The sequence below is a fragment of the Ambystoma mexicanum genome, chromosome 6q (assembly GCF_040938575.1).
Source record: "Ambystoma mexicanum isolate Mex_15411 chromosome 6q, UKY_AmexF1_1, whole genome shotgun sequence".
Lineage (NCBI taxonomy): Eukaryota > Metazoa > Chordata > Amphibia > Caudata > Ambystomatidae > Ambystoma > Ambystoma mexicanum.
The window spans coordinates 1,630,680,116-1,630,707,050 of NC_090937.1; the positions used below are offsets into that span (position 1 = coordinate 1,630,680,116).

Consider the following 26,935-nt stretch of genomic DNA (forward strand, 5'->3'; position numbering starts at 1 on the left):
TCAAAACCCCATCCAGGAAAGGTTCTTGCATCCTAGTTTCTGCAACTGTCTATCGGTGAGGGGATTGAAGCGAGCAGGGCTCCTGGCCCCTCCCCGACAAAGCCCTGACGAAGGCCTGACAAAGGCCTATTCGCCTTGCCCTGACGGGCCTTGGTCCCAGCAGGCCACCGAGCACAGCACCTCAGCCTATTAGAGTGAGGTTTCAGGATCTCTCTCATCCTGTAAACCAACATACTGAAGAAGGTGAAACGTGTGGCTGCGCTCCTCACATGCTGAAGCAGCAGCAGCCCTTTCCCTGAAGCAAAGTTCCTTCATTCCTCCCTCCCATAACCCTTAGCAGGGGATTTATGGTAATTGAGTTGAGTTTCCAAACTGGCCCTTCCTTCCTTCCTTCCCATATCTGCCAGCTCGAGAAGGCTTGTTTTGTTGCACCTGGGAAGTAAAGTATCTATTTGCGAGAGAGAGAGAATGAGAGAGAGAGACAGAGAGAGAGAGACAGAGAGAGAAGGGGAAGGGGTGTTGGCAGTTAGGGTGTGAGCTAGAGAAATGAGGCCTGTCTGCAAAAGGCCATGGGATGGGAGTGCGTGGTTGCAGGTTGTTTGGCTTTGTAAGGCCTACTGCCCGCTTCACTCGAAACTGGGTCTAGGGTTGTCGGTTTGTAGGCTGTAAAAGCCCAGAAAAGCTCTTGTTCTCCAACCAGCAGAGTGGCGCAGCGGAAGCGTGCTGGGCCCATAACCCAGAGGTCGATGGATCGAAACCATCCTCTGCTAACTTTTTTCAAATTATGTTTTTGTGTCATGGCATTAGGGCACAAAGAGCTGTAAGTGCCTGGATGCAATGTCATTCCTTGAACTTGCTGCCTCGTTCCACTCTTGCGCTAAATAGGAGAGGGTCCCAGCCCAGCCAACAAAATGTACTGTTCAATCAAACCAAACTTAAAACCAAGCTCCTTTTTTAAGGGGTCCCGGGGAAATGTTGGGCTGACCGGCAAGACCTCATGATGCGAACTGCTTCTGCGTCAAACGCAAGCTTTTTTCATTCCCAGCCAATGACTTATTCTTATTTCTAAGGGCCGCTCCATCAGATAGCCCAGACAGGCAGGCGTTGGTGGTATAGTGGTGAGCATAGCTGCCTTCCAAGCAGTTGACCCGGGTTCGATTCCCGGCCAACGCAGATCAAATCTTTAAATTGTTCAAAATGCATTTTTTGGAAATCAGACTCATGCTGAAAGCAAAGCTGACACACTTTTCGTGAAAATCAAAACCCCATCCAGGAAAGGTTCTTGCATCCTAGTTTCTGCAACTGTCTATCGGTGAGGGGATTGAAGCGAGCAGGGCTCCTGGCCCCTCCCCGACAAAGCCCTGACGAAGGCCTGACAAAGGCCTATTCGCCTTGCCCTGACGGGCCTTGGTCCCAGCAGGCCACCGAGCACAGCACCTCAGCCTATTAGAGTGAGGTTTCAGGATCTCTCTCATCCTGTAAACCAACATACTGAAGAAGGTGAAACGTGTGGCTGCGCTCCTCACATGCTGAAGCAGCAGCAGCCCTTTCCCTGAAGCAAAGTTCCTTCATTCCTCCCTCCCATAACCCTTAGCAGGGGATTTATGGTAATTGAGTTGAGTTTCCAAACTGGCCCTTCCTTCCTTCCTTCCCATATCTGCCAGCTCGAGAAGGCTTGTTTTGTTGCACCTGGGAAGTAAAGTATCTATTTGCGAGAGAGAGAGAATGAGAGAGAGAGACAGAGAGAGAGAGACAGAGAGAGAAGGGGAAGGGGTGTTGGCAGTTAGGGTGTGAGCTAGAGAAATGAGGCCTGTCTGCAAAAGGCCATGGGATGGGAGTGCGTGGTTGCAGGTTGTTTGGCTTTGTAAGGCCTACTGCCCGCTTCACTCGAAACTGGGTCTAGGGTTGTCGGTTTGTAGGCTGTAAAAGCCCAGAAAAGCTCTTGTTCTCCAACCAGCAGAGTGGCGCAGCGGAAGCGTGCTGGGCCCATAACCCAGAGGTCGATGGATCGAAACCATCCTCTGCTAACTTTTTTCAAATTATGTTTTTGTGTCATGGCATTAGGGCACAAAGAGCTGTAAGTGCCTGGATGCAATGTCATTCCTTGAACTTGCTGCCTCGTTCCACTCTTGCGCTAAATAGGAGAGGGTCCCAGCCCAGCCAACAAAATGTACTGTTCAATCAAACCAAACTTAAAACCAAGCTCCTTTTTTAATGGGTCCCGGGGAAATGTTGGGCTGACCGGCAAGACTTCATGATGCGAACTGCTTCTGCGTCAAACGCAAGCTTTTTTCATTCCCAGCCAATGACTTATTCTTATTTCTAAGGGCCGCTCCATCAGATAGCCCAGACAGGCAGGCGTTGGTGGTATAGTGGTGAGCATAGCTGCCTTCCAAGCAGTTGACCCGGGTTCGATTCCCGGCCAACGCAGATCAAATCTTTAAATTGTTCAAAATGCATTTTTTGGAAATCAGACTCATGCTGAAAGCAAAGCTGACACACTTTTCGTGAAAATCAAAACCCCATCCAGGAAAGGTTCTTGCATCCTAGTTTCTGCAACTGTCTATCGGTGAGGGGATTGAAGCGAGCAGGGCTCCTGGCCCCTCCCCGACAAAGGCCTGACAAAGGCCTATTCGCCTTGCCCTGACGGGCCTTGGTCCCAGCAGGCCACCGAGCACAGCACCTCAGCCTATTAGAGTGAGGTTTCAGGATCTCTCTCATCCTGTAAACCAACATACTGAAGAAGGTGAAACGTGTGGCTGCGCTCCTCACATGCTGAAGCAGCAGCAGCCCTTTCCCTGAAGCAAAGTTCCTTCATTCCTCCCTCCCATAACCCTTAGCAGGGGATTTATGGTAATTGAGTTGAGTTTCCAAACTGGCCCTTCCTTCCTTCCTTCCCATATCTGCCAGCTCGAGAAGGCTTGTTTTGTTGCACCTGGGAAGTAAAGTATCTATTTGCGAGAGAGAGAGAATGAGAGAGAGAGACAGAGAGAGAGAGACAGAGAGAGAAGGGGAAGGGGTGTTGGCAGTTAGGGTGTGAGCTAGAGAAATGAGGCCTGTCTGCAAAAGGCCATGGGATGGGAGTGCGTGGTTGCAGGTTGTTTGGTTTTGTAAGGCCTACTGCCCGCTTCACTCGAAAATGGGTCTAGGGTTGTCGGTTTGTAGGCTGTAAAAGCCCAGAAAAGCTTTTGTTCTCCAACCAGCAGAGTGGCGCAGCGGAAGCGTGCTGGGCCCATAACCCAGAGGTCGATGGATCGAAACCATCCTCTGCTAACCTTTTTCAAATTATGTTTTTGTGTCATGGCATTAGGGCACAAAGAGCTGTAAGTGCCTGGATGCAATGTCATTCCTTGAACTTGCTGCCTCGTTCCACTCTTGCGCTAAATAGGAGAGGGTCCCAGCCCAGCCAACAAAATGCACTGTTCAATCAAACCAAACTTAAAACCAAGCTCCTTTTTTAAGGGGTCCCGGGGAAATGTTGGGCTGACCGGCAAGACCTCATGATGCGAACTGCTTCTGCGTCAAACGCAAACTTTTTTCATTCCCAGCCAATGACTTATTCTTATTTCTAAAGGCCGCTCCATCAGATAGCCCAGACAGGCAGGCGTTGGTGGTATAGTGGTGAGCATAGCTGCCTTCCAAGCAGTTGACCCGGGTTCGAATCCCGGCCAACGCAGATCAAATCTTTAAATTGTTCAAAATGCATTTTTTGGAAATCAGACTCATGCTGAAAGCAAAGCTGACACACTTTTCGTGAAAATCAAAACCCCATCCAGGAAAGGTTCTTGCATCCTAGTTTCTGCAACTGTCTATCGGTGAGGGGATTGAAGCGAGCAGGGCTCCTGGCCCCTCCCCGACAAAGCCCTGACGAAGGCCTGACAAAGGCCTATTCGCCTTGCCCTGACGGGCCTTGGTCCCAGCAGGCCACCGAGCACAGCACCTCAGCCTATTAGAGTGAGGTTTCAGGATCTCTCTCATCCTGTAAACCAACATACTGAAGAAGGTGAAACGTGTGGCTGCGCTCCTCACATGCTGAAGCAGCAGCAGCCCTTTCCCTGAAGCAAAGTTCCTTCATTCCTCCCTCCCATAACCCTTAGCAGGGGATTTATGGTAATTGAGTTGAGTTTCCAAACTGGCCCTTCCTTCCTTCCTTCCCATATCTGCCAGCTCGAGAAGGCTTGTTTTGTTGCACCTGGGAAGTAAAGTATCTATTTGCGAGAGAGAGAGAATGAGAGAGAGAGACAGAGAGAGAGAGACAGAGAGAGAAGGGGAAGGGGTGTTGGCAGTTAGGGTGTGAGCTAGAGAAATGAGGCCTGTCTGCAAAAGGCCATGGGATGGGAGTGCGTGGTTGCAGGTTGTTTGGCTTTGTAAGGCCTACTGCCCGCTTCACTCGAAACTGGGTCTAGGGTTGTCGGTTTGTAGGCTGTAAAAGCCCAGAAAAGCTCTTGTTCTCCAACCAGCAGAGTGGCGCAGCGGAAGCGTGCTGGGCCCATAACCCAGAGGTCGATGGATCGAACCATCCTCTGCTAACTTTTTTCAAATTATGTTTTTGTGTCATGGCATTAGGGCACAAAGAGCTGTAAGTGCCTGGATGCAATGTCATTCCTTGAACTTGCTGCCTCGTTCCACTCTTGCGCTAAATAGGAGAGGGTCCCAGCCCAGCCAACAAAATGTACTGTTCAATCAAACCAAACTTAAAACCAAGCTCCTTTTTTAAGGGGTCCCGGGGAAATGTTGGGCTGACCGGCAAGACCTCATGATGCGAACTGCTTCTGCGTCAAACGCAAGCTTTTTTCATTCCCAGCCAATGACTTATTCTTATTTCTAAGGGCCGCTCCATCAGATAGCCCAGACAGGCAGGCGTTGGTGGTATAGTGGTGAGCATAGCTGCCTTCCAAGCAGTTGACCCGGGTTCGATTCCTGGCCAACGCAGATCAAATCTTTAAATTGTTCAAAATGCATTTTTTGGAAATCAGACTCATGCTGAAAGCAAAGCTGACACACTTTTCGTGAAAATCAAAACCCCATCCAGGAAAGGTTCTTGCATCCTAGTTTCTGCAACTGTCTATCGGTGAGGGGATTGAAGCGAGCAGGGCTCCTGGCCCCTCCCCGACAAAGGCCTGACAAAGGCCTATTCGCCTTGCCCTGACGGGCCTTGGTCCCAGCAGGCCACCGAGCACAGCACCTCAGCCTATTAGAGTGAGGTTTCAGGATCTCTCTCATCCTGTAAACCAACATACTGAAGAAGGTGAAACGTGTGGCTGCGCTCCTCACATGCTGAAGCAGCAGCAGCCCTTTCCCTGAAGCAAAGTTCCTTCATTCCTCCCTCCCATAACCCTTAGCAGGGGATTTATGGTAATTGAGTTGAGTTTCCAAACTGGCCCTTCCTTCCTTCCTTCCCATATCTGCCAGCTCGAGAAGGCTTGTTTTGTTGCACCTGGGAAGTAAAGTATCTATTTGCGAGAGAGAGAGAATGAGAGAGAGAGACAGAGAGAGAGAGACAGAGAGAGAAGGGGAAGGGGTGTTGGCAGTTAGGGTGTGAGCTAGAGAAATGAGGCCTGTCTGCAAAAGGCCATGGGATGGGAGTGCGTGGTTGCAGGTTGTTTGGTTTTGTAAGGCCTACTGCCCGCTTCACTCGAAAATGGGTCTAGGGTTGTCGGTTTGTAGGCTGTAAAAGCCCAGAAAAGCTTTTGTTCTCCAACCAGCAGAGTGGCGCAGCGGAAGCGTGCTGGGCCCATAACCCAGAGGTCGATGGATCGAAACCATCCTCTGCTAACCTTTTTCAAATTATGTTTTTGTGTCATGGCATTAGGGCACAAAGAGCTGTAAGTGCCTGGATGCAATGTCATTCCTTGAACTTGCTGCCTCGTTCCACTCTTGCGCTAAATAGGAGAGGGTCCCAGCCCAGCCAACAAAATGCACTGTTCAATCAAACCAAACTTAAAACCAAGCTCCTTTTTTAAGGGGTCCCGGGGAAATGTTGGGCTGACCGGCAAGACCTCATGATGCGAACTGCTTCTGCGTCAAACGCAAGCTTTTTTCATTCCCAGCCAATGACTTATTCTTATTTCTAAAGGCCGCTCCATCAGATAGCCCAGACAGGCAGGCGTTGGTGGTATAGTGGTGAGCATAGCTGCCTTCCAAGCAGTTGACCCGGGTTCGATTCCCGGCCAACGCAGATCAAATCTTTAAATTGTTCAAAATGCATTTTTTGGAAATCAGACTCATGCTGAAAGCAAAGCTGACACACTTTTCGTGAAAATCAAAACCCCATCCAGGAAAGGTTCTTGCATCCTAGTTTCTGCAACTGTCTATCGGTGAGGGGATTGAAGCGAGCAGGGCTCCTGGCCCCTCCCCGACAAAGCCCTGACGAAGGCCTGACAAAGGCCTATTCGCCTTGCCCTGACGGGCCTTGGTCCCAGCAGGCCACCGAGCACAGCACCTCAGCCTATTAGAGTGAGGTTTCAGGATCTCTCTCATCCTGTAAACCAACATACTGAAGAAGGTGAAACGTGTGGCTGCGCTCCTCACATGCTGAAGCAGCAGCAGCCCTTTCCCTGAAGCAAAGTTCCTTCATTCCTCCCTCCCATAACCCTTAGCAGGGGATTTATGGTAATTGAGTTGAGTTTCCAAACTGGCCCTTCCTTCCTTCCTTCCCATATCTGCCAGCTCGAGAAGGCTTGTTTTGTTGCACCTGGGAAGTAAAGTATCTATTTGCGAGAGAGAGAGAATGAGAGAGAGAGACAGAGAGAGAGAGACAGAGAGAGAAGGGGAAGGGGTGTTGGCAGTTAGGGTGTGAGCTAGAGAAATGAGGCCTGTCTGCAAAAGGCCATGGGATGGGAGTGCGTGGTTGCAGGTTGTTTGGCTTTGTAAGGCCTACTGCCCGCTTCACTCGAAACTGGGTCTAGGGTTGTCGGTTTGTAGGCTGTAAAAGCCCAGAAAAGCTCTTGTTCTCCAACCAGCAGAGTGGCGCAGCGGAAGCGTGCTGGGCCCATAACTCAGAGGTCGATGGATCGAAACCATCCTCTGCTAACTTTTTTCAAATTATGTTTTTGTGTCATGGCATTAGGGCACAAAGAGCTGTAAGTGCCTGGATGCAATGTCATTCCTTGAACTTGCTGCCTCGTTCCACTCTTGCGCTAAATAGGAGAGGGTCCCAGCCCAGCCAACAAAATGCACTGTTCAATCAAACCAAACTTAAAACCAAGCTCCTTTTTTAAGGGGTCCCGGGGAAATGTTGGGCTGACCGGCAAGACCTCATGATGCGAACTGCTTCTGCGTCAAACGCAAGCTTTTTTCATTCCCAGCCAATGACTTATTCTTATTTCTAAGGGCCGCTCCATCAGATAGCCCAGACAGGCAGGCGTTGGTGGTATAGTGGTGAGCATAGCTGCCTTCCAAGCAGTTGACCCGGGTTCGATTCCCGGCCAACGCAGATCAAATCTTTAAATTGTTCAAAATGCATTTTTTGGAAATCAGACTCATGCTGAAAGCAAAGCTGACACACTTTTCGTGAAAATCAAAACCCCATCCAGGAAAGGTTCTTGCATCCTAGTTTCTGCAACTGTCTATCGGTGAGGGGTTTGAAGCGAGCAGGGCTCCTGGCCCCTCCCCGACAAAGCCCTGACGAAGGCCTGACAAAGGCCTATTCGCCTTGCCCTGACGGGCCTTGGTCCCAGCAGGCCACCGAGCACAGCACCTCAGCCTATTAGAGTGAGGTTTCAGGATCTCTCTCATCCTGTAAACCAACATACTGAAGAAGGTGAAACGTGTGGCTGCGCTCCTCAAATGCTGAAGCAGCAGCAGCCCTTTCCCTGAAGCAAAGTTCCTTCATTCCTCCCTCCCATAACCCTTAGCAGGGGATTTATGGTAATTGAGTTGAGTTTCCAAACTGGCCCTTCCTTCCTTCCTTCCCATATCTGCCAGCTCGAGAAGGCTTGTTTTGTTGCACCTGGGAAGTAAAGTATCTATTTGCGAGAGAGAGAGAATGAGAGAGAGAGACAGACAGAGAGAGACAGAGAGAGAAGGGGAAGGGGTGTTGGCAGTTAGGGTGTGAGCTAGAGAAATGAGGCCTGTCTGCAAAAGGCCATGGGATGGGAGTGCGTGGTTGCAGGTTGTTTGGCTTTGTAAGGCCTACTGCCCGCTTCACTCGAAAATGGGTCTAGGGTTGTCGGTTTGTAGGCTGTAAAAGCCCAGAAAAGCTTTTGTTCTCCAACCAGCAGAGTGGCGCAGCGGAAGCGTGCTGGGCCCATAACCCAGAGGTCGATGGATCGAAACCATCCTCTGCTAACTTTTTTCAAATTATGTTTTTGTGTCATGGCATTAGGGCACAAAGAGCTGTAAGTGCCTGGATGCAATGTCATTCCTTGAACTTGCTGCCTCGTTCCACTCTTGCGCTAAATAGGAGAGGGTCCCAGCCCAGCCAACAAAATGCACTGTTCAATCAAACCAAACTTAAAACCAAGCTCCTTTTTTAAGGGGTCCCGGGGAAATGTTGGGCTGACCGGCAAGACCTCATGATGCGAACTGCTTCTGCGTCAAACGCAAGCTTTTTTCATTCCCAGCCAATGACTTATTCTTATTTCTAAAGGCCGCTCCATCAGATAGCCCAGACAGGCAGGCGTTGGTGGTATAGTGGTGAGCATAGCTGCCTTCCAAGCAGTTGACCCGGGTTCGATTCCCGGCCAACGCAGATCAAATCTTTAAATTGTTCAAAATGCATTTTTTGGAAATCAGACTCATGCTGAAAGCAAAGCTGACACACTTTTCGTGAAAATCAAAACCCCATCCAGGAAAGGTTCTTGCATCCTAGTTTCTGCAACTGTCTATCGGTGAGGGGATTGAAGCGAGCAGGGCTCCTGGCCCCTCCCCGACAAAGCCCTGACGAAGGCCTGACAAAGGCCTATTCGCCTTGCCCTGACGGGCCTTGGTCCCAGCAGGCCACCGAGCACAGCACCTCAGCCTATTAGAGTGAGGTTTCAGGATCTCTCTCATCCTGTAAACCAACATACTGAAGAAGGTGAAACGTGTGGCTGCGCTCCTCACATGCTGAAGCAGCAGCAGCCCTTTCCCTGAAGCAAAGTTCCTTCATTCCTCCCTCCCATAACCCTTAGCAGGGGATTTATGGTAATTGAGTTGAGTTTCCAAACTGGCCCTTCCTTCCTTCCTTCCCATATCTGCCAGCTCGAGAAGGCTTGTTTTGTTGCACCTGGGAAGTAAAGTATCTATTTGCGAGAGAGAGAGAATGAGAGAGAGAGACAGAGAGAGAGAGACAGAGAGAGAAGGGGAAGGGGTGTTGGCAGTTAGGGTGTGAGCTAGAGAAATGAGGCCTGTCTGCAAAAGGCCATGGGATGGGAGTGCGTGGTTGCAGGTTGTTTGGCTTTGTAAGGCCTACTGCCCGCTTCACTCGAAACTGGGTCTAGGGTTGTCGGTTTGTAGGCTGTAAAAGCCCAGAAAAGCTCTTGTTCTCCAACCAGCAGAGTGGCGCAGCGGAAGCGTGCTGGGCCCATAACCCAGAGGTCGATGGATCGAAACCATCCTCTGCTAACTTTTTTCAAATTATGTTTTTGTGTCATGGCATTAGGGCACAAAGAGCTGTAAGTGCCTGGATGCAATGTCATTCCTTGAACTTGCTGCCTCGTTCCACTCTTGCGCTAAATAGGAGAGGGTCCCAGCCCAGCCAACAAAATGTACTGTTCAATCAAACCAAACTTAAAACCAAGCTCCTTTTTTAAGGGGTCCCGGGGAAATGTTGGGCTGACCGGCAAGACCTCATGATGCGAACTGCTTCTGCGTCAAACGCAAGCTTTTTTCATTCCCAGCCAATGACTTATTCTTATTTCTAAGGGCCGCTCCATCAGATAGCCCAGACAGGCAGGCGTTGGTGGTATAGTGGTGAGCATAGCTGCCTTCCAAGCAGTTGACCCGGGTTCGATTCCCGGCCAACGCAGATCAAATCTTTAAATTGTTCAAAATGCATTTTTTGGAAATCAGACTCATGCTGAAAGCAAAGCTGACACACTTTTCGTGAAAATCAAAACCCCATCCAGGAAAGGTTCTTGCATCCTAGTTTCTGCAACTGTCTATCGGTGAGGGGATTGAAGCGAGCAGGGCTCCTGGCCCCTCCCCGACAAAGCCCTGACGAAGGCCTGACAAAGGCCTATTCGCCTTGCCCTGACGGGCCTTGGTCCCAGCAGGCCACCGAGCACAGCACCTCAGCCTATTAGAGTGAGGTTTCAGGATCTCTCTCATCCTGTAAACCAACATACTGAAGAAGGTGAAACGTGTGGCTGCGCTCCTCACATGCTGAAGCAGCAGCAGCCCTTTCCCTGAAGCAAAGTTCCTTCATTCCTCCCTCCCATAACCCTTAGCAGGGGATTTATGGTAATTGAGTTGAGTTTCCAAACTGGCCCTTCCTTCCTTCCTTCCCATATCTGCCAGCTCGAGAAGGCTTGTTTTGTTGCACCTGGGAAGTAAAGTATCTATTTGCGAGAGAGAGAGAATGAGAGAGAGAGACAGAGAGAGAGAGACAGAGAGAGAAGGGGAAGGGGTGTTGGCAGTTAGGGTGTGAGCTAGAGAAATGAGGCCTGTCTGCAAAAGGCCATGGGATGGGAGTGCGTGGTTGCAGGTTGTTTGGCTTTGTAAGGCCTACTGCCCGCTTCACTCGAAACTGGGTCTAGGGTTGTCGGTTTGTAGGCTGTAAAAGCCCAGAAAAGCTCTTGTTCTCCAACCAGCAGAGTGGCGCAGCGGAAGCGTGCTGGGCCCATAACCCAGAGGTCGATGGATCGAAACCATCCTCTGCTAACTTTTTTCAAATTATGTTTTTGTGTCATGGCATTAGGGCACAAAGAGCTGTAAGTGCCTGGATGCAATGTCATTCCTTGAACTTGCTGCCTCGTTCCACTCTTGCGCTAAATAGGAGAGGGTCCCAGCCCAGCCAACAAAATGTACTGTTCAATCAAACCAAACTTAAAACCAAGCTCCTTTTTTAAGGGGTCCCGGGGAAATGTTGGGCTGACCGGCAAGACCTCATGATGCGAACTGCTTCTGCGTCAAACGCAAGCTTTTTTCATTCCCAGCCAATGACTTATTCTTATTTCTAAGGGCCACTCCATCAGATAGCCCAGACAGGCAGGCGTTGGTGGTATAGTGGTGAGCATAGCTGCCTTCCAAGCAGTTGACCTGGGTTCGACTCCCGGGCAACGCAGATCAAATCTTTAAATTGTTCAAAATGCATTTTTTGGAAATCAGACTCATGCTGAAAGCAAAGCTGACACACTTTTCGTGAAAATCAAAACCCCATCCAGGAAAGGTTCTTGCATCCTAGTTTCTGCAACTGTCTATCGGTGAGGGGATTGAAGCGAGCAGGGCTCCTGGCCCCTCCCCGACAAAGCCCTGACGAAGGCCTGACAAAGGCCTATTCGCCTTGCCCTGACGGGCCTTGGTCCCAGCAGGCCACCGAGCACAGCACCTCAGCCTATTAGAGTGAGGTTTCAGGATCTCTCTCATCCTGTAAACCAACATACTGAAGAAGGTGAAACGTGTGGCTGCGCTCCTCACATGCTGAAGCAGCAGCAGCCCTTTCCCTGAAGCAAAGTTCCTTCATTCCTCCCTCCCATAACCCTTAGCAGGGGATTTATGGTAATTGAGTTGAGTTTCCAAACTGGCCCTTCCTTCCTTCCTTCCCATATCTGCCAGCTCGAGAAGGCTTGTTTTGTTGCACCTGGGAAGTAAAGTATCTATTTGCGAGAGAGAGAGAATGAGAGAGAGAGACAGAGAGAGAGAGACAGAGAGAGAAGGGGAAGGGGTGTTGGCAGTTAGGGTGTGAGCTAGAGAAATGAGGCCTGTCTGCAAAAGGCCATGGGATGGGAGTGCGTGGTTGCAGGTTGTTTGGCTTTGTAAGGCCTACTGCCCGCTTCACTCGAAACTGGGTCTAGGGTTGTCGGTTTGTAGGCTGTAAAAGCCCAGAAAAGCTCTTGTTCTCCAACCAGCAGAGTGGCGCAGCGGAAGCGTGCTGGGCCCATAACCCAGAGGTCGATGGATCGAAACCATCCTCTGCTAACTTTTTTCAAATTATGTTTTTGTGTCATGGCATTAGGGCACAAAGAGCTGTAAGTGCCTGGATGCAATGTCATTCCTTGAACTTGCTGCCTCGTTCCACTCTTGCGCTAAATAGGAGAGGGTCCCAGCCCAGCCAACAAAATGCACTGTTCAATCAAACCAAACTTAAAACCAAGCTCCTTTTTTAAGGGGTCCCGGGGAAATGTTGGGCTGACCGGCAAGACCTCATGATGCGAACTGCTTCTGCGTCAAACGCAAGCTTTTTTCATTCCCAGCCAATGACTTATTCTTATTTCTAAAGGCCGCTCCATCAGATAGCCCAGACAGGCAGGCGTTGGTGGTATAGTGGTGAGCATAGCTGCCTTCCAAGCAGTTGACCCGGGTTCGATTCCCGGCCAACGCAGATCAAATCTTTAAATTGTTCAAAATGCATTTTTTGGAAATCAGACTCATGCTGAAAGCAAAGCTGACACACTTTTCGTGAAAATCAAAACCCCATCCAGGAAAGGTTCTTGCATCCTAGTTTCTGCAACTGTCTATCGGTGAGGGGATTGAAGCGAGCAGGGCTCCTGGCCCCTCCCCGACAAAGCCCTGACGAAGGCCTGACAAAGGCCTATTCGCCTTGCCCTGACGGGCCTTGGTCCCAGCAGGCCACCGAGCACAGCACCTCAGCCTATTAGAGTGAGGTTTCAGGATCTCTCTCATCCTGTAAACCAACATACTGAAGAAGGTGAAACGTGTGGCTGCGCTCCTCACATGCTGAAGCAGCAGCAGCCCTTTCCCTGAAGCAAAGTTCCTTCATTCCTCCCTCCCATAACCCTTAGCAGGGGATTTATGGTAATTGAGTTGAGTTTCCAAACTGGCCCTTCCTTCCTTCCTTCCCATATCTGCCAGCTCGAGAAGGCTTGTTTTGTTGCACCTGGGAAGTAAAGTATCTATTTGCGAGAGAGAGAGAATGAGAGAGAGAGACAGAGAGAGAGAGACAGAGAGAGAAGGGGAAGGGGTGTTGGCAGTTAGGGTGTGAGCTAGAGAAATGAGGCCTGTCTGCAAAAGGCCATGGGATGGGAGTGCGTGGTTGCAGGTTGTTTGGCTTTGTAAGGCCTACTGCCCGCTTCACTCGAAACTGGGTCTAGGGTTGTCGGTTTGTAGGCTGTAAAAGCCCAGAAAAGCTCTTGTTCTCCAACCAGCAGAGTGGCGCAGCGGAAGCGTGCTGGGCCCATAACCCAGAGGTCGATGGATCGAAACCATCCTCTGCTAACTTTTTTCAAATTATGTTTTTGTGTCATGGCATTAGGGCACAAAGAGCTGTAAGTGCCTGGATGCAATGTCATTCCTTGAACTTGCTGCCTCGTTCCACTCTTGCGCTAAATAGGAGAGGGTCCCAGCCCAGCCAACAAAATGCACTGTTCAATCAAACCAAACTTAAAACCAAGCTCCTTTTTTAAGGGGTCCCGGGGAAATGTTGGGCTGACCGGCAAGACCTCATGATGCGAACTGCTTCTGCGTCAAACGCAAGCTTTTTTCATTCCCAGCCAATGACTTATTCTTATTTCTAAGGGCCGCTCCATCAGATAGCCCAGACAGGCAGGCGTTGGTGGTATAGTGGTGAGCATAGCTGCCTTCCAAGCAGTTGACCCGGGTTCGATTCCCGGCCAACGCAGATCAAATCTTTAAATTGTTCAAAATGCATTTTTTGGAAATCAGACTCATGCTGAAAGCAAAGCTGACACACTTTTCGTGAAAATCAAAACCCCATCCAGGAAAGGTTCTTGCATCCTAGTTTCTGCAACTGTCTATCGGTGAGGGGTTTGAAGCGAGCAGGGCTCCTGGCCCCTCCCCGACAAAGCCCTGACGAAGGCCTGACAAAGGCCTATTCGCCTTGCCCTGACGGGCCTTGGTCCCAGCAGGCCACCGAGCACAGCACCTCAGCCTATTAGAGTGAGGTTTCAGGATCTCTCTCATCCTGTAAACCAACATACTGAAGAAGGTGAAACGTGTGGCTGGCTCCTCACATGCTGAAGCAGCAGCAGCCCTTTCCCTGAAGCAAAGTTCCTTCATTCCTCCCTCCCATAACCCTTAGCAGGGGATTTATGGTAATTGAGTTGAGTTTCCAAACTGGCCCTTCCTTCCTTCCTTCCCATATCTGCCAGCTCGAGAAGGCTTGTTTTGTTGCACCTGGGAAGTAAAGTATCTATTTGCGAGAGAGAGAGAATGAGAGAGAGAGACAGACAGAGAGAGACAGAGAGAGAAGGGGAAGGGGTGTTGGCAGTTAGGGTGTGAGCTAGAGAAATGAGGCCTGTCTGCAAAAGGCCATGGGATGGGAGTGCGTGGTTGCAGGTTGTTTGGCTTTGTAAGGCCTACTGCCCGCTTCACTCGAAAATGGGTCTAGGGTTGTCGGTTTGTAGGCTGTAAAAGCCCAGAAAAGCTTTTGTTCTCCAACCAGCAGAGTGGCGCAGCGGAAGCGTGCTGGGCCCATAACCCAGAGGTCGATGGATCGAAACCATCCTCTGCTAACTTTTTTCAAATTATGTTTTTGTGTCATGGCATTAGGGCACAAAGAGCTGTAAGTGCCTGGATGCAATGTCATTCCTTGAACTTGCTGCCTCGTTCCACTCTTGCGCTAAATAGGAGAGGGTCCCAGCCCAGCCAACAAAATGCACTGTTCAATCAAACCAAACTTAAAACCAAGCTCCTTTTTTAAGGGGTCCCGGGGAAATGTTGGGCTGACCGGCAAGACCTCATGATGCGAACTGCTTCTGCGTCAAACGCAAGCTTTTTTCATTCCCAGCCAATGACTTATTCTTATTTCTAAGGGCCGCTCCATCAGATAGCCCAGACAGGCAGGCGTTGGTGGTATAGTGGTGAGCATAGCTGCCTTCCAAGCAGTTGACCCGGGTTCGATTCCCGGCCAACGCAGATCAAATCTTTAAATTGTTCAAAATGCATTTTTTGGAAATCAGACTCATGCTGAAAGCAAAGCTGACACACTTTTCGTGAAAATCAAAACCCCATCCAGGAAAGGTTCTTGCATCCTAGTTTCTGCAACTGTCTATCGGTGAGGGGATTGAAGCGAGCAGGGCTCCTGGCCCCTCCCCGACAAAGCCCTGACGAAGGCCTGACAAAGGCCTATTCGCCTTGCCCTGACGGGCCTTGGTCCCAGCAGGCCACCGAGCACAGCACCTCAGCCTATTAGAGTGAGGTTTCAGGATCTCTCTCATCCTGTAAACCAACATACTGAAGAAGGTGAAACGTGTGGCTGCGCTCCTCACATGCTGAAGCAGCAGCAGCCCTTTCCCTGAAGCAAAGTTCCTTCATTCCTCCCTCCCATAACCCTTAGCAGGGGATTTATGGTAATTGAGTTGAGTTTCCAAACTGGCCCTTCCTTCCTTCCTTCCCATATCTGCCAGCTCGAGAAGGCTTGTTTTGTTGCACCTGGGAAGTAAAGTATCTATTTGCGAGAGAGAGAGAATGAGAGAGAGAGACAGAGAGAGAGAGACAGAGAGAGAAGGGGAAGGGGTGTTGGCAGTTAGGGTGTGAGCTAGAGAAATGAGGCCTGTCTGCAAAAGGCCATGGGATGGGAGTGCGTGGTTGCAGGTTGTTTGGCTTTGTAAGGCCTACTGCCCGCTTCACTCGAAACTGGGTCTAGGGTTGTCGGTTTGTAGGCTGTAAAAGCCCAGAAAAGCTCTTGTTCTCCAACCAGCAGAGTGGCGCAGCGGAAGCGTGCTGGGCCCATAACCCAGAGGTCGATGGATCGAAACCATCCTCTGCTAACTTTTTTCAAATTATGTTTTTGTGTCATGGCATTAGGGCACAAAGAGCTGTAAGTGCCTGGATGCAATGTCATTCCTTGAACTTGCTGCCTCGTTCCACTCTTGCGCTAAATAGGAGAGGGTCCCAGCCCAGCCAACAAAATGTACTGTTCAATCAAACCAAACTTAAAACCAAGCTCCTTTTTTAAGGGGTCCCGGGGAAATGTTGGGCTGACCGGCAAGACCTCATGATGCGAACTGCTTCTGCGTCAAACGCAAGCTTTTTTCATTCCCAGCCAATGACTTATTCTTATTTCTAAGGGCCGCTCCATCAGATAGCCCAGACAGGCAGGCGTTGGTGGTATAGTGGTGAGCATAGCTGCCTTCCAAGCAGTTGACCCGGGTTCGATTCCCGGCCAACGCAGATCAAATCTTTAAATTGTTCAAAATGCATTTTTTGGAAATCAGACTCATGCTGAAAGCAAAGCTGACACACTTTTCGTGAAAATCAAAACCCCATCCAGGAAAGGTTCTTGCATCCTAGTTTCTGCAACTGTCTATCGGTGAGGGGATTGAAGCGAGCAGGGCTCCTGGCCCCTCCCCGACAAAGCCCTGACGAAGGCCTGACAAAGGCCTATTCGCCTTGCCCTGACGGGCCTTGGTCCCAGCAGGCCACCGAGCACAGCACCTCAGCCTATTAGAGTGAGGTTTCAGGATCTCTCTCATCCTGTAAACCAACATACTGAAGAAGGTGAAACGTGTGGCTGCGCTCCTCACATGCTGAAGCAGCAGCAGCCCTTTCCCTGAAGCAAAGTTCCTTCATTCCTCCCTCCCATAACCCTTAGCAGGGGATTTATGGTAATTGAGTTGAGTTTCCAAACTGGCCCTTCCTTCCTTCCTTCCCATATCTGCCAGCTCGAGAAGGCTTGTTTTGTTGCACCTGGGAAGTAAAGTATCTATTTGCGAGAGAGAGAGAATGAGAGAGAGAGACAGAGAGAGAGAGACAGAGAGAGAAGGGGAAGGGGTGTTGGCAGTTAGGGTGTGAGCTAGAGAAATGAGGCCTGTCTGCAAAAGGCCATGGGATGGGAGTGCGTGGTTGCAGGTTGTTTGGCTTTGTAAGGCCTACTGCCCGCTTCACTCGAAACTGGGTCTAGGGTTGTCGGTTTGTAGGCTGTAAAAGCCCAGAAAAGCTCTTGTTCTCCAACCAGCAGAGTGGCGCAGCGGAAGCGTGCTGGGCCCATAACCCAGAGGTCGATGGATCGAAACCATCCTCTGCTAACTTTTTTCAAATTATGTTTTTGTGTCATGGCATTAGGGCACAAAGAGCTGTAAGTGCCTGGATGCAATGTCATTCCTTGAACTTGCTGCCTCGTTCCACTCTTGCGCTAAATAGGAGAGGGTCCCAGCCCAGCCAACAAAATGTACTGTTCAATCAAACCAAACTTAAAACCAAGCTCCTTTTTTAAGGGGTCCCGGGGAAATGTTGGGCTGACCGGCAAGACCTCATGATGCGAACTGCTTCTGCGTCAAACGCAAGCTTTTTTCATTCCCAGCCAATGACTTATTCTTATTTCTAAGGGCCACTCCATCAGATAGCCCAGACAGGCAGGCGTTGGTGGTATAGTGGTGAGCATAGCTGCCTTCCAAGCAGTTGACCTGGGTTCGACTCCCGGCCAACGCAGATCAAATCTTTAAATTGTTCAAAATGCATTTTTTGGAAATCAGACTCATGCTGAAAGCAAAGCTGACACACTTTTCGTGAAAATCAAAACCCCATCCAGGAAAGGTTCTTGCATCCTAGTTTCTGCAACTGTCTATCGGTGAGGGGATTGAAGCGAGCAGGGCTCCTGGCCCCTCCCCGACAAAGCCCTGACGAAGGCCTGACAAAGGCCTATTCGCCTTGCCCTGACGGGCCTTGGTCCCAGCAGGCCAGCGAGCACAGCACCTCAGCCTATTAGAGTGAGGTTTCAGGATCTCTCTCATCCTGTAAACCAACATACTGAAGAAGGTGAAACGTGTGGCTGCGCTCCTCACATGCTGAAGCAGCAGCAGCCCTTTCCCTGAAGCAAAGTTCCTTCATTCCTCCCTCCCATAACCCTTAGCAGGGGATTTATGGTAATTGAGTTGAGTTTCCAAACTGGCCCTTCCTTCCTTCCTTCCCATATCTGCCAGCTCGAGAAGGCTTGTTTTGTTGCACCTGGGAAGTAAAGTATCTATTTGCGAGAGAGAGAGAATGAGAGAGAGAGACAGAGAGAGAGAGACAGAGAGAGAAGGGGAAGGGGTGTTGGCAGTTAGGGTGTGAGCTAGAGAAATGAGGCCTGTCTGCAAAAGGCCATGGGATGGGAGTGCGTGGTTGCAGGTTGTTTGGCTTTGTAAGGCCTACTGCCCGCTTCACTCGAAACTGGGTCTAGGGTTGTCGGTTTGTAGGCTGTAAAAGCCCAGAAAAGCTCTTGTTCTCCAACCAGCAGAGTGGCGCAGCGGAAGCGTGCTGGGCCCATAACCCAGAGGTCGATGGATCGAAACCATCCTCTGCTAACTTTTTTCAAATTATGTTTTTGTGTCATGGCATTAGGGCACAAAGAGCTGTAAGTGCCTGGATGCAATGTCATTCCTTGAACTTGCTGCCTCGTTCCACTCTTGCGCTAAATAGGAGAGGGTCCCAGCCCAGCCAACAAAATGTACTGTTCAATCAAACCAAACTTAAAACCAAGCTCCTTTTTTAAGGGGTCCCGGGGAAATGTTGGGCTGACCGGCAAGACCTCATGATGCGAACTGCTTCTGCGTCAAACGCAAGCTTTTTTCATTCCCAGCCAATGACTTATTCTTATTTCTAAGGGCCGCTCCATCAGAAAGCCCAGACAGGCAGGCGTTGGTGGTATAGTGGTGAGCATAGCTGCCTTCCAAGCAGTTGACCCGGGTTCGATTCCTGGCCAACGCAGATCAAATCTTTAAATTGTTCAAAATGCATTTTTTGGAAATCAGACTCATGCTGAAAGCAAAGCTGACACACTTTTCGTGAAAATCAAAACCCCATCCAGGAAAGGTTCTTGCATCCTAGTTTCTGCAACTGTCTATCGGTGAGGGGATTGAAGCGAGCAGGGCTCCTGGCCCCTCCCCGACAAAGCCCTGACGAAGGCCTGACAAAGGCCTATTCGCCTTGCCCTGACGGGCCTTGGTCCCAGCAGGCCACCGAGCACAGCACCTCAGCCTATTAGAGTGAGGTTTCAGGATCTCTCTCATCCTGTAAACCAACATACTGAAGAAGGTGAAACGTGTGGCTGCGCTCCTCACATGCTGAAGCAGCAGCAGCCCTTTCCCTGAAGCAAAGTTCCTTCATTCCTCCCTCCCATAACCCTTAGCAGGGGATTTATGGTAATTGAGTTGAGTTTCCAAACTGGCCCTTCCTTCCTTCCTTCCCATATCTGCCAGCTCGAGAAGGCTTGTTTTGTTGCACCTGGGAAGTAAAGTATCTATTTGCGAGAGAGAGAGAATGAGAGAGAGAGACAGAGAGAGAGAGACAGAGAGAGAAGGGGAAGGGGTGTTGGCAGTTAGGGTGTGAGCTAGAGAAATGAGGCCTGTCTGCAAAAGGCCATGGGATGGGAGTGCGTGGTTGCAGGTTGTTTGGCTTTGTAAGGCCTACTGCCCGCTTCACTCGAAACTGGGTCTAGGGTTGTCGGTTTGTAGGCTGTAAAAGCCCAGAAAAGCTCTTGTTCTCCAACCAGCAGAGTGGCGCAGCGGAAGCGTGCTGGGCCCATAACCCAGAGGTCGATGGATCGAACCATCCTCTGCTAACTTTTTTCAAATTATGTTTTTGTGTCATGGCATTAGGGCACAAAGAGCTGTAAGTGCCTGGATGCAATGTCATTCCTTGAACTTGCTGCCTCGTTCCACTCTTGCGCTAAATAGGAGAGGGTCCCAGCCCAGCCAACAAAATGTACTGTTCAATCAAACCAAACTTAAAACCAAGCTCCTTTTTTAAGGGGTCCCGGGGAAATGTTGGGCTGACCGGCAAGACCTCATGATGCGAACTGCTTCTGCGTCAAACGCAAGCTTTTTTCATTCCCAGCCAATGACTTATTCTTATTTCTAAGGGCCGCTCCATCAGAAAGCCCAGACAGGCAGGCGTTGGTGGTATAGTGGTGAGCATAGCTGCCTTCCAAGCAGTTGACCCGGGTTCGATTCCTGGCCAACGCAGATCAAATCTTTAAATGGTTCAAAATGCATTTTTTGGAAATCAGACTCATGCTGAAAGCAAAGCTGACACACTTTTCGTGAAAATCAAAACCCCATCCAGGAAAGGTTCTTGCATCCTAGTTTCTGCAACTGTCTATCGGTGAGGGGATTGAAGCGAGCAGGGCTCCTGGCCCCTCCCCGACAAAGGCCTGACAAAGGCCTATTCGCCTTGCCCTGACGGGCCTTGGTCCCAGCAGGCCACCGAGCACAGCACCTCAGCCTATTAGAGTGAGGTTTCAGGATCTCTCTCATCCTGTAAACCAACATACTGAAGAAGGTGAAACGTGTGGCTGCGCTCCTCACATGCTGAAGCAGCAGCAGCCCTTTCCCTGAAGCAAAGTTCCTTCATTCCTCCCTCCCATAACCCTTAGCAGGGGATTTATGGTAATTGAGTTGAGTTTCCAAACTGGCCCTTCCTTCCTTCCTTCCCATATCTGCCAGCTCGAGAAGGCTTGTTTTGTTGCACCTGGGAAGTAAAGTATCTATTTGCGAGAGAGAGAGAATGAGAGAGAGAGACAGAGAGAGAGAGACAGAGAGAGAAGGGGAAGGGGTGTTGGCAGTTAGGGTGTGAGCTAGAGAAATGAGGCCTGTCTGCAAAAGGCCATGGGATGGGAGTGCGTGGTTGCAGGTTGTTTGGTTTTGTAAGGCCTACTGCCCGCTTCACTCGAAAATGGGTCTAGGGTTGTCGGTTTGTAGGCTGTAAAAGCCCAGAAAAGCTTTTGTTCTCCAACCAGCAGAGTGGCGCAGCGGAAGCGTGCTGGGCCCATAACCCAGAGGTCGATGGATCGAAACCATCCTCTGCTAACCTTTTTCAAATTATGTTTTTGTGTCATGGCATTAGGGCACAAAGAGCTGTAAGTGCCTGGATGCAATGTCATTCCTTGAACTTGCTGCCTCGTTCCACTCTTGCGCTAAATAGGAGAGGGTCCCAGCCCAGCCAACAAAATGCACTGTTCAATCAAACCAAACTTAAAACCAAGCTCCTTTTTTAAGGGGTCCCGGGGAAATGTTGGGCTGACCGGCAAGACCTCATGATGCGAACTGCTTCTGCGTCAAACGCAAGCTTTTTTCATTCCCAGCCAATGACTTATTCTTATTTCTAAAGGCCGCTCCATTAGATAGCCCAGACAGGCAGGCGTTGGTGGTATAGTGGTGAGCATAGCTGCCTTCCAAGCAGTTGACCCGGGTTCGATTCCCGGCCAACGCAGATCAAATCTTTAAATTGTTCAAAATGCATTTTTTGGAAATCAGACTCATGCTGAAAGCAAAGCTGACACACTTTTCGTGAAAATCAAAACCCCATCCAGGAAAGGTTCTTGCATCCTAGTTTCTGCAACTGTCTATCGGTGAGGGGATTGAAGCGAGCAGGGCTCCTGGCCCCTCCCCGACAAAGCCCTGACGAAGGCCTGACAAAGGCCTATTCGCCTTGCCCTGACGGGCCTTGGTCCCAGCAGGCCACCGAGCACAGCACCTCAGCCTATTAGAGTGAGGTTTCAGGATCTCTCTCATCCTGTAAACCAACATACTGAAGAAGGTGAAACGTGTGGCTGCGCTCCTCACATGCTGAAGCAGCAGCAGCCCTTTCCCTGAAGCAAAGTTCCTTCATTCCTCCCTCCCATAACCCTTAGCAGGGGATTTATGGTAATTGAGTTGAGTTTCCAAACTGGCCCTTCCTTCCTTCCTTCCCATATCTGCCAGCTCGAGAAGGCTTGTTTTGTTGCACCTGGGAAGTAAAGTATCTATTTGCGAGAGAGAGAGAATGAGAGAGAGAGACAGAGAGAGAGAGACAGAGAGAGAAGGGGAAGGGGTGTTGGCAGTTAGGGTGTGAGCTAGAGAAATGAGGCCTGTCTGCAAAAGGCCATGGGATGGGAGTGCGTGGTTGCAGGTTGTTTGGCTTTGTAAGGCCTACTGCCCGCTTCACTCGAAACTGGGTCTAGGGTTGTCGGTTTGTAGGCTGTAAAAGCCCAGAAAAGCTCTTGTTCTCCAACCAGCAGAGTGGCGCAGCGGAAGCGTGCTGGGCCCATAACCCAGAGGTCGATGGATCGAAACCATCCTCTGCTAACTTTTTTCAAATTATGTTTTTGTGTCATGGCATTAGGGCACAAAGAGCTGTAAGTGCCTGGATGCAATGTCATTCCTTGAACTTGCTGCCTCGTTCCACTCTTGCGCTAAATAGGAGAGGGTCCCAGCCCAGCCAACAAAATGCACTGTTCAATCAAACCAAACTTAAAACCAAGCTCCTTTTTTAAGGGGTCCCGGGGAAATGTTGGGCTGACCGGCAAGACCTCATGATGCGAACTGCTTCTGCGTCAAACGCAAGCTTTTTTCATTCCCAGCCAATGACTTATTCTTATTTCTAAGGGCCGCTCCATCAGATAGCCCAGACAGGCAGGCGTTGGTGGTATAGTGGTGAGCATAGCTGCCTTCCAAGCAGTTGACCCGGGTTCGATTCCCGGCCAACGCAGATCAAATCTTTAAATTGTTCAAAATGCATTTTTTGGAAATCAGACTCATGCTGAAAGCAAAGCTGACACACTTTTCGTGAAAATCAAAACCCCATCCAGGAAAGGTTCTTGCATCCTAGTTTCTGCAACTGTCTATCGGTGAGGGGTTTGAAGCGAGCAGGGCTCCTGGCCCCTCCCCGACAAAGCCCTGACGAAGGCCTGACAAAGGCCTATTCGCCTTGCCCTGACGGGCCTTGGTCCCAGCAGGCCACCGAGCACAGCACCTCAGCCTATTAGAGTGAGGTTTCAGGATCTCTCTCATCCTGTAAACCAACATACTGAAGAAGGTGAAACGTGTGGCTGCGCTCCTCACATGCTGAAGCAGCAGCAGCCCTTTCCCTGAAGCAAAGTTCCTTCATTCCTCCCTCCCATAACCCTTAGCAGGGGATTTATGGTAATTGAGTTGAGTTTCCAAACTGGCCCTTCCTTCCTTCCTTCCCATATCTGCCAGCTCGAGAAGGCTTGTTTTGTTGCACCTGGGAAGTAAAGTATCTATTTGCGAGAGAGAGAGAATGAGAGAGAGAGACAGACAGAGAGAGACAGAGAGAGAAGGGGAAGGGGTGTTGGCAGTTAGGGTGTGAGCTAGAGAAATGAGGCCTGTCTGCAAAAGGCCATGGGATGGGAGTGCGTGGTTGCAGGTTGTTTGGCTTTGTAAGGCCTACTGCCCGCTTCACTCGAAAATGGGTCTAGGGTTGTCGGTTTGTAGGCTGTAAAAGCCCAGAAAAGCTTTTGTTCTCCAACCAGCAGAGTGGCGCAGCGGAAGCGTGCTGGGCCCATAACCTAGAGGTCGATGGATCGAAACCATCCTCTGCTAACTTTTTTCAAATTATGTTTTTGTGTCATGGCATTAGGGCACAAAGAGCTGTAAGTGCCTGGATGCAATGTCATTCCTTGAACTTGCTGCCTCGTTCCACTCTTGCGCTAAATAGGAGAGGGTCCCAGCCCAGCCAACAAAATGCACTGTTCAATCAAACCAAACTTAAAACCAAGCTCCTTTTTTAAGGGGTCCCGGGGAAATGTTGGGCTGACCGGCAAGACCTCATGATGCGAACTGCTTCTGCGTCAAACGCAAGCTTTTTTCATTCCCAGCCAATGACTTATTCTTATTTCTAAAGGCCGCTCCATCAGATAGCCCAGACAGGCAGGCGTTGGTGGTATAGTGGTGAGCATAGCTGCCTTCCAAGCAGTTGACCCGGGTTCGATTCCCGGCCAACGCAGATCAAATCTTTAAATTGTTCAAAATGCATTTTTTGGAAATCAGACTCATGCTGAAAGCAAAGCTGACACACTTTTCGTGAAAATCAAAACCCCATCCAGGAAAGGTTCTTGCATCCTAGTTTCTGCAACTGTCTATCGGTGAGGGGATTGAAGCGAGCAGGGCTCCTGGCCCCTCCCCGACAAAGCCCTGACGAAGGCCTGACAAAGGCCTATTCGCCTTGCCCTGACGGGCCTTGGTCCCAGCAGGCCACCGAGCACAGCACCTCAGCCTATTAGAGTGAGGTTTCAGGATCTCTCTCATCCTGTAAACCAACATACTGAAGAAGGTGAAACGTGTGGCTGCGCTCCTCACATGCTGAAGCAGCAGCAGCCCTTTCCCTGAAGCAAAGTTCCTTCATTCCTCCCTCCCATAACCCTTAGCAGGGGATTTATGGTAATTGAGTTGAGTTTCCAAACTGGCCCTTCCTTCCTTCCTTCCCATATCTGCCAGCTCGAGAAGGCTTGTTTTGTTGCACCTGGGAAGTAAAGTATCTATTTGCGAGAGAGAGAGAATGAGAGAGAGAGACAGAGAGAGAGAGACAGAGAGAGAAGGGGAAGGGGTGTTGGCAGTTAGGGTGTGAGCTAGAGAAATGAGGCCTGTCTGCAAAAGGCCATGGGATGGGAGTGCGTGGTTGCAGGTTGTTTGGCTTTGTAAGGCCTACTGCCCGCTTCACTCGAAACTGGGTCTAGGGTTGTCGGTTTGTAGGCTGTAAAAGCCCAGAAAAGCTCTTGTTCTCCAACCAGCAGAGTGGCGCAGCGGAAGCGTGCTGGGCCCATAACCCAGAGGTCGATGGATCGAAACCATCCTCTGCTAACTTTTTTCAAATTATGTTTTTGTGTCATGGCATTAGGGCACAAAGAGCTGTAAGTGCCTGGATGCAATGTCATTCCTTGAACTTGCTGCCTCGTTCCACTCTTGCGCTAAATAGGAGAGGGTCCCAGCCCAGCCAACAAAATGTACTGTTCAATCAAACCAAACTTAAAACCAAGCTCCTTTTTTAAGGGGTCCCGGGGAAATGTTGGGCTGACCGGCAAGACCTCATGATGCGAACTGCTTCTGCGTCAAACGCAAGCTTTTTTCATTCCCAGCCAATGACTTATTCTTATTTCTAAGGGCCACTCCATCAGATAGCCCAGACAGGCAGGCGTTGGTGGTATAGTGGTGAGCATAGCTGCCTTCCAAGCAGTTGACCTGGGTTCGACTCCCGGCCAACGCAGATCAAATCTTTAAATTGTTCAAAATGCATTTTTTGGAAATCAGACTCATGCTGAAAGCAAAGCTGACACACTTTTCGTGAAAATCAAAACCCCATCCAGGAAAGGTTCTTGCATCCTAGTTTCTGCAACTGTCTATCGGTGAGGGGATTGAAGCGAGCAGGGCTCCTGGCCCCTCCCCGACAAAGCCCTGACGAAGGCCTGACAAAGGCCTATTCGCCTTGCCCTGACGGGCCTTGGTCCCAGCAGGCCACCGAGCACAGCACCTCAGCCTATTAGAGTGAGGTTTCAGGATCTCTCTCATCCTGTAAACCAACATACTGAAGAAGGTGAAACGTGTGGCTGCGCTCCTCACATGCTGAAGCAGCAGCAGCCCTTTCCCTGAAGCAAAGTTCCTTCATTCCTCCCTCCCATAACCCTTAGCAGGGGATTTATGGTAATTGAGTTGAGTTTCCAAACTGGCCCTTCCTTCCTTCCTTCCCATATCTGCCAGCTCGAGAAGGCTTGTTTTGTTGCACCTGGGAAGTAAAGTATCTATTTGCGAGAGAGAGAGAATGAGAGAGAGAGACAGAGAGAGAGAGACAGAGAGAGAAGGGGAAGGGGTGTTGGCAGTTAGGGTGTGAGCTAGAGAAATGAGGCCTGTCTGCAAAAGGCCATGGGATGGGAGTGCGTGGTTGCAGGTTGTTTGGTTTTGTAAGGCCTACTGCCCGCTTCACTCGAAAATGGGTCTAGGGTTGTCGGTTTGTAGGCTGTAAAAGCCCAGAAAAGCTTTTGTTCTCCAACCAGCAGAGTGGCGCAGCGGAAGCGTGCTGGGCCCATAACCCAGAGGTCGATGGATCGAAACCATCCTCTGCTAACCTTTTTCAAATTATGTTTTTGTGTCATGGCATTAGGGCACAAAGAGCTGTAAGTGCCTGGATGCAATGTCATTCCTTGAACTTGCTGCCTCGTTCCACTCTTGCGCTAAATAGGAGAGGGTCCCAGCCCAGCCAACAAAATGCACTGTTCAATCAAACCAAACTTAAAACCAAGCTCCTTTTTTAAGGGGTCCCGGGGAAATGTTGGGCTGACCGGCAAGACCTCATGATGCGAACTGCTTCTGCGTCAAACGCAAGCTTTTTTCATTCCCAGCCAATGACTTATTCTTATTTCTAAAGGCCGCTCCATCAGATAGCCCAGACAGGCAGGCGTTGGTGGTATAGTGGTGAGCATAGCTGCCTTCCAAGCAGTTGACCTGGGTTCGACTCCCGGCCAACGCAGATCAAATCTTTAAATTGTTCAAAATGCATTTTTTGGAAATCAGACTCATGCTGAAAGCAAAGCTGACACACTTTTCGTGAAAATCAAAACCCCATCCAGGAAAGGTTCTTGCATCCTAGTTTCTGCAACTGTCTATCGGTGAGGGGATTGAAGCGAGCAGGGCTCCTGGCCCCTCCCCGACAAAGCCCTGACGAAGGCCTGACAAAGGCCTATTCGCCTTGCCCTGACGGGCCTTGGTCCCAGCAGGCCACCGAGCACAGCACCTCAGCCTATTAGAGTGAGGTTTCAGGATCTCTCTCATCCTGTAAACCAACATACTGAAGAAGGTGAAACGTGTGGCTGCGCTCCTCACATGCTGAAGCAGCAGCAGCCCTTTCCCTGAAGCAAAGTTCCTTCATTCCTCCCTCCCATAACCCTTAGCAGGGGATTTATGGTAATTGAGTTGAGTTTCCAAACTGGCCCTTCCTTCCTTCCTTCCCATATCTGCCAGCTCGAGAAGGCTTGTTTTGTTGCACCTGGGAAGTAAAGTATCTATTTGCGAGAGAGAGAGAATGAGAGAGAGAGACAGAGAGAGAGAGACAGAGAGAGAAGGGGAAGGGGTGTTGGCAGTTAGGGTGTGAGCTAGAGAAATGAGGCCTGTCTGCAAAAGGCCATGGG

The 26,935-nt window shown here is 50.1% G+C and overlaps 14 non-coding genes across 14 annotated transcripts; all 14 read left to right on the forward strand.

Annotated features, from left to right (window-relative positions):
• Positions 1 to 1,101: 1,101 nt before the first annotated feature.
• Positions 1,102 to 1,173, forward strand: TRNAG-UCC (transfer RNA glycine (anticodon UCC)). The gene has a single exon. It is a non-coding gene; the product is annotated as a tRNA-Gly (tRNA).
• A 1,185-nt stretch (positions 1,174 to 2,358) lies between these two features.
• TRNAG-UCC (transfer RNA glycine (anticodon UCC)) lies at positions 2,359 to 2,430 on the forward strand. The gene has a single exon. It is a non-coding gene; the product is annotated as a tRNA-Gly (tRNA).
• A 1,174-nt stretch (positions 2,431 to 3,604) lies between these two features.
• Positions 3,605 to 3,676, forward strand: TRNAG-UCC (transfer RNA glycine (anticodon UCC)). The gene has a single exon. It is a non-coding gene; the product is annotated as a tRNA-Gly (tRNA).
• Positions 3,677 to 6,106: 2,430 nt separating this feature from the next.
• Positions 6,107 to 6,178, forward strand: TRNAG-UCC (transfer RNA glycine (anticodon UCC)). The gene has a single exon. It is a non-coding gene; the product is annotated as a tRNA-Gly (tRNA).
• A 1,185-nt stretch (positions 6,179 to 7,363) lies between these two features.
• Positions 7,364 to 7,435, forward strand: TRNAG-UCC (transfer RNA glycine (anticodon UCC)). Its single transcript has one exon. It is a non-coding gene; the product is annotated as a tRNA-Gly (tRNA).
• A 1,185-nt stretch (positions 7,436 to 8,620) lies between these two features.
• Positions 8,621 to 8,692, forward strand: TRNAG-UCC (transfer RNA glycine (anticodon UCC)). Its single transcript has one exon. It is a non-coding gene; the product is annotated as a tRNA-Gly (tRNA).
• Positions 8,693 to 9,877: 1,185 nt separating this feature from the next.
• TRNAG-UCC (transfer RNA glycine (anticodon UCC)) lies at positions 9,878 to 9,949 on the forward strand. The gene has a single exon. It is a non-coding gene; the product is annotated as a tRNA-Gly (tRNA).
• Positions 9,950 to 12,391: 2,442 nt separating this feature from the next.
• On the forward strand, positions 12,392 to 12,463 carry TRNAG-UCC (transfer RNA glycine (anticodon UCC)). Its single transcript has one exon. It is a non-coding gene; the product is annotated as a tRNA-Gly (tRNA).
• Positions 12,464 to 13,648: 1,185 nt separating this feature from the next.
• Positions 13,649 to 13,720, forward strand: TRNAG-UCC (transfer RNA glycine (anticodon UCC)). Its single transcript has one exon. It is a non-coding gene; the product is annotated as a tRNA-Gly (tRNA).
• A 1,184-nt stretch (positions 13,721 to 14,904) lies between these two features.
• Positions 14,905 to 14,976, forward strand: TRNAG-UCC (transfer RNA glycine (anticodon UCC)). Its single transcript has one exon. It is a non-coding gene; the product is annotated as a tRNA-Gly (tRNA).
• A 1,185-nt stretch (positions 14,977 to 16,161) lies between these two features.
• On the forward strand, positions 16,162 to 16,233 carry TRNAG-UCC (transfer RNA glycine (anticodon UCC)). The gene has a single exon. It is a non-coding gene; the product is annotated as a tRNA-Gly (tRNA).
• Positions 16,234 to 21,177: 4,944 nt separating this feature from the next.
• Positions 21,178 to 21,249, forward strand: TRNAG-UCC (transfer RNA glycine (anticodon UCC)). Its single transcript has one exon. It is a non-coding gene; the product is annotated as a tRNA-Gly (tRNA).
• A 1,185-nt stretch (positions 21,250 to 22,434) lies between these two features.
• Positions 22,435 to 22,506, forward strand: TRNAG-UCC (transfer RNA glycine (anticodon UCC)). The gene has a single exon. It is a non-coding gene; the product is annotated as a tRNA-Gly (tRNA).
• A 1,185-nt stretch (positions 22,507 to 23,691) lies between these two features.
• Positions 23,692 to 23,763, forward strand: TRNAG-UCC (transfer RNA glycine (anticodon UCC)). Its single transcript has one exon. It is a non-coding gene; the product is annotated as a tRNA-Gly (tRNA).
• The last annotated feature ends 3,172 nt before the right edge of the window (positions 23,764 to 26,935 follow it).